This window comes from Capsicum annuum, chromosome 3 (assembly GCF_002878395.1).
Source record: "Capsicum annuum cultivar UCD-10X-F1 chromosome 3, UCD10Xv1.1, whole genome shotgun sequence".
In the NCBI taxonomy this organism is placed as follows: domain Eukaryota; kingdom Viridiplantae; phylum Streptophyta; class Magnoliopsida; order Solanales; family Solanaceae; genus Capsicum; species Capsicum annuum.
Window position 1 is genome coordinate 188432062 of NC_061113.1, and position 10382 is coordinate 188442443.

Below are 10382 nucleotides of genomic sequence, written 5' to 3' on the forward strand. Positions count from 1 at the left end.
TGCTTAGAAATTACCCTCACCATCACCAGTCTAATGATGTTCTTGTTCATACTTTCATTGAGGGGTTGGACCCAAATACCAAGATTCTCTTAGATTCAGCAGCAGGTAGACAAGCTCTTGAGAAAACTTGTGATGAATTGTACACATTGTTGAATCAAATTTCACAAGGGAATCCTGAATGGCATGATGACTTGAGGAGTGCTCCTACGAAAGTTACAAGGGTATTAGAGGTAGACTAGTTTACTGCATTATCAGCGCAGATTGCTGTAATGCAAAATCATATGGTTACTCAGCTTAATAACATAAAGTTGAGGGTTCCTCAAGCAACAGCTATAGAAAATGCAGTCCAACTGGCAATTTCTTAGTGTGAGGTTTGTGGAAGTAGTGAGCACACAATAGATGCTTGTACTGCTACTCCAAATTCTGTTAATTATATGGGGAGTGCAAATTATCAGGGACAATAGAATTTTGGTAATACGTATAATACCAACTGAAGAAACCATCCCAATTTCTTATAAGGTGGAAATTAGGTACAAAATAATAATCAGTATAAGGGTCCAGTACAACAGAATCAATAGCAGGTTCAGAATAATCAGCCTACTACTCAAACAAGTAATATGGAGGAGATAATGAAGCAGTCTTTAGCTAATCAAGGCAGTTTGTAGTAGAAGTAAAGAGTCAACAACTATAGTTTGCAGCAGAGTTGAAGAGTCAATAGTTGGTTACTTGAAATTTGGAGTTGAAACTCAGACAGATGGCAGGAGCACAACATACAAGACCTTAAGGAGGCTTACCTAGAGATACAGAGGAAAATACAAAATAGGTAAATATAGTTACAACAAGGAGTGGGTTGCAGTTAAAGAAGGCGGTACCTGAGCAGGTTAGTCCCATAGCCGATGATGATGATCTTAAGGCTAATGAGGAGAAGAGGATCAAGGAAAAAGCTACAAGTGATAAAACTAATGTGGCAAAGGAGACTCTACCTCTACCATTCCCTCAAAGACATAGGAAGCATCAAGAGGAGGCCATTTACAAGAAATTTTTGGATCTTCTAAAGTAGGTTCAAGTGAGTCTTTTTCTTGTTGATATTCATCAGAGTGTTTCAAAATATACAAAATACCTAAAGGACATAGTGGCAAACAAGAACCGATTGGCAGATTATGCTATAGTTGAACTTACTGAGGAGTGCACATCCAAGATGCAAAACAAACTACCTATAAAGCTAAAGGATCCAGGTAGTTTTACTTTATAGATCACTATTGGATAGACCATCAGTGCTCGTTGATTGTGTGACTTAGGGGCTATCATAATATTATGCCCATATCTTGGTACCGAAAGATAGGTCTTAGGAGTTCCAGACCCACCACTATTATTTTCTAGTTGAAAGATAGGTCCCTTGCAAGGCTAGATGGAATTATTGAAGATGTCTAGGTGCAAGTGGGATCACTAATCTTTTTGGTGGACTTTGTGATTCTTGACTTTGAAGCTGATCCAGTTGTTCTATTTAGTTTGGGATGCCGCTTCCTAGCAATAAGGCAGTCATTAATTGATATAGCAGCAGAGAAGATGACAATGAGAGAGCTTGACAAAGTGGAGGTTTTTGATGTGTACAAGACATTGAAATTGCCAGCTATATATGAGGAGTTGTCTGCTATATCCATTATAGACCTTGAGTCTGATCATAGGCTGTTGTTGTTAGATGATCCATTAGAGCAAGCTTTAGTGGGTCATGATCTTTATGGAGATGTAGAGGCATTGGAATTAGCCCAAGTCATGGATTTGGCGGTGGTTGAAATGCAAAAGATTCCTTTTGAGCCATTGAGCAGGCCAATTGGCCTATCCCCTAAAGCTTCAATTAATGAAGCTCCAAAATTGGAGCTTAAGGTTCTTCCTCCTCACTTCAAATATGTTTACCTTGGTGATAATGATATCTTACCTATCTGATATGTAGGTAAAGAAATCAATGATAGTCTTGAAAAAAAGGAAGAAGGCGATTGGGTTGTAGATGTCTGACATTACAGGGATAAATTTAGTTTTTGCATGCACAAGATATACATGGAAGAAGGTTTCAAACCAAGGGTATAACAACATCGTAGGTTGAATCCAATAATGAAAGACGTGGTGCAAAAAGAGGTCATCAAGTGGCTCGATGATGGTATTATTTATCTAATTTCAGACAGCAAGTAGGTAAGCCCAATACATTGCATCCCAAAGAAAAGTAGGATGACCATGGCTATTAATGAAGCAAATGAGTTAATTCCCACTCGCATGGTGACTGGATAGAGAATCTGTATAGATTATCGGATGCTAAATGAAGCCACTGATAAGACCACTATCCTATCCTATTCATAGATCAGGTATTAGATAGGTTGGCAGTGTAGGAGTATTATTGTTTTCTTTATGGTTACTCGGGATATAATCAGATCACCATTGCATCTGATGATCACGAGAAGGCTACTTTTTCTTATCCGTATGGCATATATGCATTCGAACACTGCCTTTTGGCCTCTGTAATACATATGCAACATTTTAAAGATGCATGATGGAAATATTCTATGACATGGTTGAAGAATTTGTCGAGGTATTCATGGACTATTTCTCTATTTATGATAATTCTGATAAATGGTTGCAGAATGTTGATCGAGTCCTAGCTCAATGTGAAGAGATAAATTTGATGCTGAATTGGGAAAATTGCCACTTTTTGGTAAAGAAAGGAATAGTCCTTGGCCATAAAGTGTCATGTAAACAACTGGAAGCATATAGAGCCAAAATTGAAGTAATTGAAAAGCTGTCACATCCAGTAACAGTCAAGAGGGTGCAAAGATTCTTGGGGCATATAGGTTTCTATAGGTGTTTTATTCAGGACTTTTCAAAGATTGCAAGCTCGATGTGTAAATTGCTAGAAAAAGAGGCCAAATTTGATTTTGGGGAAGAATGTCAAAAAGCTTTTGAGAAGTTAAAGAAAGCTAATAGAAGCTCCTATTTTGATTTCTCCAGATTGGGAGTTACCATTTGAATTGATGTGTGATGCCAGTGACATGACTGTTGGAGTAGTTTTGGGGCAAAGAAAGACAAGATATTTTTCTCTATTTGTTATGCTAGTAAAGTCTTGAATGATGCCCAGATGAATTATACAATCATTGAAAAAGAGATATTAGCGGCGGTTTATGCATTCGATAAATTTAGAGCGTACTTGGTGGGCACCAAAGTTATTATTCACGCAGACGATGTGAATGGACAACGTCTAGACCATTTGAGGTAGTGTGAATAACGCCTCATGGAGCTGTTGAACTGTGGAATAAAGAGAAGACTAAAATATTTTTGGTGAATGGACAACGTGTAAAGAATTATTGGGAAAATCATGACGATAACCACAATGTGTCTATCACCTTGGCGGATAAGTGAGGCTGAGTTGAGTCGTACGATGATATAAAATAAGGTGCAGCGTGGGAGGCAACCCATGAATGTAATGTAACAAGAGTAGTTCTTTTTCATTTTAGTTGTTAGGAAAGAAAAAGGTATCAAAAATACAAAAAAATGACTTATGCCACGACCAAAACTAAATCGCTGAGTGGGAGAAAACCTACTTTATCTAACATAGTTTGTTATTTTTATTGAAGTACAGGAATGAGAAGTTTGATGGTGGATAATTTCAATTAAGGGCCCTGGAGTAAGTGATATCAGGCTATGAGGTGAAAAAGGTAAGGGGGAATAAAATATTTCCCCCAAAATAATAAAATTTTGCCTTAGAAAAAATTTTGAGGGTAAATTCCAGTAGCCCAATGTGTTACCCATCGTTTCGTGTCCCCATGCTCATGCCCAATACTTAGATAAATTTCAAGGGGGCAATAATTCCAGTGGCTCAATGTGATTACATCGTGTCGCGTTGACCATCATTGCGTTTTCTATCACATCACATCGATTATCAAAAATCAAACACTTAGAAAAATTTTTAAATAACAATTCCAGTGGATCAACATGATAATGTTGTGTCGCATCGCCTGCCGATGCTTTCACTAATGCTATGCGTCGGCTGCCCCAGATTGGTAACCTTTATAATACCCCTTCACGCTCTCATTTACCCCTTTCTTAGAAACCCTAGCCACCGCCCTAAAATCCCTTAAGCGTAAATTATTTTCTTTAAATTGTGTTCTCTCCTGGTAACAAGAACAAGCCTCTTGCTTCATCTTGTACTTCATAACCAAAGGTAAGTTCTTTATTTTTATTTGTTCTGGTCTCACAAACATGATAACTAAAGTTGATTCATGGAGAATTAGTTTGATTCATGCCATGATGATATGAAGTTCACTTTCGAAATTACAAGCTTTAACTATTGCACATTCAGTGATGTAAATGCTAGTTAGTTCTTTAATTTGTGCAGTTGTTTCCCTATATAGGTGTATTTGTGATGATAAATCAATTAGTTAATATACGGGTAGAGTGATTGTGATGATGTGATACGTGAACTCATATCTCACTAGGTGCATAAATGTTAGTTTGAAGGAAGTATGGTTGACATGTAGTTTTTGCATCTTGTGGTCCAAAATGGTGGTATGTTATTATTGCTTTGTCGTACTATAGTTCTTAGGCGTCCATTTGTGTGGTTGATAAAGATTTGGGACAAAATATGATTGCTTGTTGGCTTGATTTGGTTAAAAAAATAAAATGCGCCTTAAGTTGTTTTATGGAGTAAGGATGATCATACATGTTATTCATTGATATGCAAATGAGTTATTTTGCTGCACCATGAAATGAATTTGAACAAAGTTGGGATATTAACGTACACTACATGATGGAAACTAAGTGTGGGGTGGATCCTAATCTCACACCACCTTAGTGGTAGCTATAAATTATTGAATTAAGTGCCATTGACTTGAGTTTATGTTTGACATGTTGAATGCATGTATTTGAGATTATTGAAGAAGGAGAATATGTTAGTGAATGGCTGTGTGTTCTGTAGAGATACTAATGTTGTTAGTTCATTCAGTTTTTTGTGATAAGTAGTTGATGGCCACTGCTATGAGAGGAACAATGGGAAGAATGTATGATTGATTGATGTAGACTAAACTATTATGCTAAGTGTATGTTGAACAGGGGAAGTCTGAGTACTCTGGTTTACTTACTCATGCACTAGTGCTAGCAACTAAGTGTGGGGTGGATTTCACACTTAGTGTTAGCTAGTTTAACCAAGGTGCAGTGTTTTGATGTGTTTGTTGACCATTGTAATTAATAGGTGAAATGTCTAGCCAACCAAGAAAAGGTAAGGCTGAGGCAAAATCCTCTGAGTCCGGATGAAAAAGAAGTACGATAGCACCAGTGGATCGTATACCCCAACCCTCATCTATTCTATATGGGCAGTTTAGGAGGTATGTAAATAAAGGAGTTATGGAAGTAAGAAAGAAATGGTACTCATTACACAAGGAGTCTAAATACTCAGCTGATCAGTTCTTTGACCGACTTGGCTTGATGAAAGAGTTCCCAAGTATAGTACGCTGACTAGAGACACTACATATGCAATTCTTATTTGAGTAGCCCACAGAATGAAATCTTAGCCTTGTTTACAAATTCTAAGAAAATAAAGTCCCGAGCCATAGGGATTCTCTAGTTTAGATAAGGGGTAAGGTGGTCACATTTACTGCTAACACGTTGAATGTTGTCCTAGGTATGCCCGAGGTTGATTCTGAGCCATTGAAGTTGATGAATGTTGAGCCACCCTATCAACACATTTGATATGTATTATGTGACAATCGTTCGACGGCCTGATGAAAGCGTCATAGGGAAAATAGTACTCATGTCTCCCTCCTCTTTTCTCATTTGAACAGGGAGGCCTGTTTATGGGCCAAGATCTTTATGCTTTCCTTATCCACGTGACACATATGATTGAAGTGACACGAGATAGGGTATGTATCATTTATTCCTTTATGCGTGATGATGTTAATGTGAATGTGGGTGTAGTCATCTTTTCAGCTATGAGGAAAATGCGATTTTAGGGAACTCGCCATTATGGATTTGGTGGATTACTGACACGGTTTCTACGGGAGCATGGTGTAGAGGAGAAGGATAGTGATTATAGACCAACTATAAACACTAGTTTATTAGATTTGTCCCGTACTAAGGGGAGTTCACCTTATGGTAATACGTTGACTATGCCCGAGCGCCAGGCTCAGAACGATGAGATCATTGCTTTTATGTATAGGCTTCAGATGTTGTAGTTGAGGATAGGTAGGTGATCTACTACTGAGCAGAAGATTCGAGTGGTAGAGTAGGATTATCCACTCGAGCATCATACCTAGACTATGCTGAGGATAGGTCCTAATTTTGTTGAGCCTATTGATGATGACGTCCCAACGGACGAGGAGCTAAGGCAGTTGAATTCAGATGATGATTCTGAAGAGTCAGATGCTGGTGATGAGTTAGATTCAGAAGCGGGAGAGTCGGATACTGACATAGATAATGGGGATGACATGTGACCAGGGAGTCCTTCCCCACTACATTCTATGCTTATTTTGCAAGCACTAGGACAATGCTACTTTTTAAGTGTGGGGTGGGGCGGAATATTCTCATTTCTTATCTTTTTTTGTGGTTTATGTTGGTTTGGAAAGATTCACCTTTATTTTTGTTTTTGGATGTTTTATTTTGTTGTTTGGATGTAATAGTTAGTAAGATTTCTTTTAGTTTAAAGTATTTATTTTCACTCTTCTTAGCAATTTTAGTTTAAAGTATTTATTTTTGCCCTCTTTGGCAATTCTTGTTTTTTCTTCGTCATAGTTAGTTGTCCTCCCTTATGATAGATGGATGAAATCTGTCCTAAGGGGAGTTCATCTTTACAAGCTGAGAAAGTGATGAGAACACAATTACGACTTGTGAGAAGTAGTTTGTGTTGGGCAATTCTTATAGTGACTTCGAACTAAGTTGTTCTGAAACAAAAGGAAAAATGTGTTATTTTTAGATGCTAAATCTTAATTGGTGTAATATGATTTTTTGGCTTAAATTTGAATTTGACAAATAACAAGATCAGGAACCTTAAGGATCTAACTTGATTCCCAACATGCACCATGAGTGTGAGCACTACCAGAAATTGGGCCTATGGCAACAGACTTTTTAGCGACGCTTGCAAATTCGTTTCCATAGAATACCTATAGCAACGGTTTGAACCGTTTCCACAAATAATTGTTCTATTAGTATTATAATCATTGCTACTGAAAATAAACCGTTGCAATAGATATATGTATAGCAACACTTTTTAAAACTGTTGCCATAGAAGCATCTATGGCAACACTTAGTGAAAAAAAACATCTATTGCATCACTTATTAAGTCCCCTAAAATATTTAATAGAAGTCCGCCAAAATAAATTAATATCGAAACCCTCTTTTTTTCTCCTAAAAATGCTTTCACTCTATCCCTTCCTCATCGACAAAAACTCATTTCTTAATCAATCAAATACCCATTTCTCATCAATCAAATACCTATTTCTTTTGGGTTTGAATTGGCTGTGAGTACAATCGTTTTAATTTCTTTAAACTAGGGTCTTTAATTCCCATCATTGTAATTTCCATTATTGTTGTAAAGGAGTAAAGGAGACAGAAATGGAGTGATGGAGCTGTAATTCATTTCTCATCAATCAAATACCTATTTCTTTTGGGGGTGAATTTATAGCTCCAATTTCTGAGAAAGTGGGAGAGGATTTAGTCCAAATATTTTTGGGAAAATTGAGAGCTTCTAAGAAGGGAAATTCTGACCAAAAAGGTGCTCCTTTTAGCATCAAATTTGGAAGGTTAACTAAAGGTGAACATTTAGCTGCTGGATGGCCTATTTGGTTGACTGTCGTTGCCCGTGAAACAGTTGATGGATGGATTCCTCTTAAATCAAACATGTTCTAGAAATTAGAAAAGGTAATCAATTTTTAGCTATGAAAGTTTATTGTTTCAACGGGAATCACAATGTTGTAAAAGAAAAAAATGATTCTTTTTCCTTGTATCACATAAATTTTTCAACAATAATGATTTTCTAAGCCTCAGAGATCACCTCAAATTGAGCTCTAGAACTCGAAAAATGATAAAATAACTTCAAATCCTGAGCAAAGACTGCATTAGTCACGACAAGTGCAAATAGTTTTCGATAATACTTTTTAAAAAGAATATCTTTTGATAACTTATCATTTTACAAATTTGTTTTCATGTGTATATGTAGTATAAAAAGTTTTATAAATTAGGTATTACTTCAAGTCATGGTCTTGTATTTTACTGGAATTAATCATGTAAGGAAGCTAATAAGAGAGAGATTTGAATCTGAGCTGCGATTTAGTTGATATGGTTTATGACTTTATATTGAGGAATTTAACCTCATATTTTGGCCTTGGTTGCTTAGTTTAATATTTTCTTTGTCTGGTAATTTTAATTGTATATTATTGGCCTATTAATGTAAATTATTTTCTTCTTACGAAGATTCTTTCGTCTTTCAATATCTATAGATTGGACAAGGTACATATAGCAGTGTTTACCGAGCACGTGACATTGAAAATAGTAAAATAATTTCCCTAAAGAAGTTCAGATTTGACAATTTCCAACCAGATAGTGTAAGATTTATGGCATGAGAAATTATAATTCTCTACAAACTTGACCATCCAAACATCGTAAAGCTGGAAGGGATTATCACTTCTCGGTTATCATATGGCATTTACTTATTTTGAGTATATGGAACATGATCTATTCGGATTATTATCATGCCCTAACATCAAATTTAGTGTAGGTTGGTGCATCTTTGACGATGTGTCTTAACACTAAATTTTGTGTTAGATCACTGTTTGAGTGTATCTTGTCTTGCAAATAAAAATGGAAGAAGATTCTATTTGTTTATTGAATTTACTTTTTGTATGGAAGTAGATAAAGTGCTACATGCCATAGTTACTGAGTGGCTTAGAGCACTGCCATTCACGATGGATAATGCATCGGGATATTAAAGTCTCCAACATTTTGGTTAACAATGAAGGATTTCTGAAAATAGCAGATTTTGGAATTGCGAATTTCCTAAGTTCAAGGCACAACGAACCACTGACCAGTCATGTGGTTACATTATGGTTCGGCCTTCTAAACTTCTTTTAGGATCAACGAGTTATGGGGTCACTGTGGACTTATGGAGCATTGGTTGCGTCATTATAGAACTCTTTTTCAAAAGGCTCCTCCTAAAAGGGAGGACCGAGGTCAGTAGTTTCCAAATAACTTCAATCAAACTTTGTGTATTTATCTCACATCTCTTTGAATATGTTTTAGAAATGGGCCATGGGTGATTATAGTGCAAAATTAAAATGACTCTGAAGCCTCCCAAAATCATTCTTCTCTATTGAATGCCTAGTAATTCACTGTTTCTTGTTAATTGTGAAAAGATTCTTATTTTGTCAATCCTGCAGGTTCAGGAACGACATAAAGTTTTCAAGCTTTACGGTTCCCCTACCGATGATTACTGGAAAAAGTATAAACTTCCATTTGCAACTATATTTAAGCCCAAGCAACCATGATAGTACACTTCGAGATAGATGTAAAGAATTACTTAAAAGTGTTGTAAACCTTATTTAAACACTTCTTTCAATAGATCCTCACAAACGTGGAACTACTTCATTTGCTCTCAATTCTAAGGTAAACTTAACAAGGACAACAATGTAGTATGTGAGTTCTTATCTCACTGGAAAATTTTCATTTTGATGGAGTTACCTCATTCTTGTTATTTTACTTTGTGATTTATAGACATATACTATGTTGCTCAGACTCTTCAAAAATGTCTTTAGGTGCGTGTCGGATACTCCAAAAGTATGGCATTTTTGGTGAATCCGACATGGGTGTGACAACGTTTTTGGAGAGATCTAGCAACATAGAATATAGAAGCATCTTGATTGAGGAACAATGGATTTATAGGAATTGCTTATTAGCTTCTCCACTCTTCTGGTTCAGTTACCCATATTGGTATGAGAGATTTCTTGTTATGACTACGTGGAATATTGACAATATTGGTATTTTTGAGAGAAGAAGTATGGGTTGAAGATTGTATTACTCGATATGGTATGCAAATTGGACCGACAACTTCCTATATCATAGTGATAAGTAGACATGATTGTGGTAGTCCCCGCAGTCATTACTTTGTGCGATAATTTAAAAATAGATTTAGAACTTCAATATTAGCTTGTCGTTAAGGTTTTGATATATAGACTAGTGTTTACATACTTTGCTGGTTTACTTCCATATCTAGTCTTAAGCTTTCTTGTTAGAGGCCTCATGTAACAGTATTTCAGTTCCACTTTAACCAAAGCAAACCATTTTGCTTTAGTTTTCAATAACTCTTTACATTTTTCTTCTTGTTATTTATAGAATGAAGGGTAGTTGTTCATTTA

The 10382-nt window shown here is 36.3% G+C and overlaps 1 pseudogene; it reads left to right on the forward strand.

The window, feature by feature from the left end:
- The first annotated feature begins 6296 nt into the window (after positions 1-6296).
- On the forward strand, positions 6297-9523 carry LOC107865147 (annotated as a pseudogene).
- Positions 9524-10382: the final 859 nt, after the last annotated feature.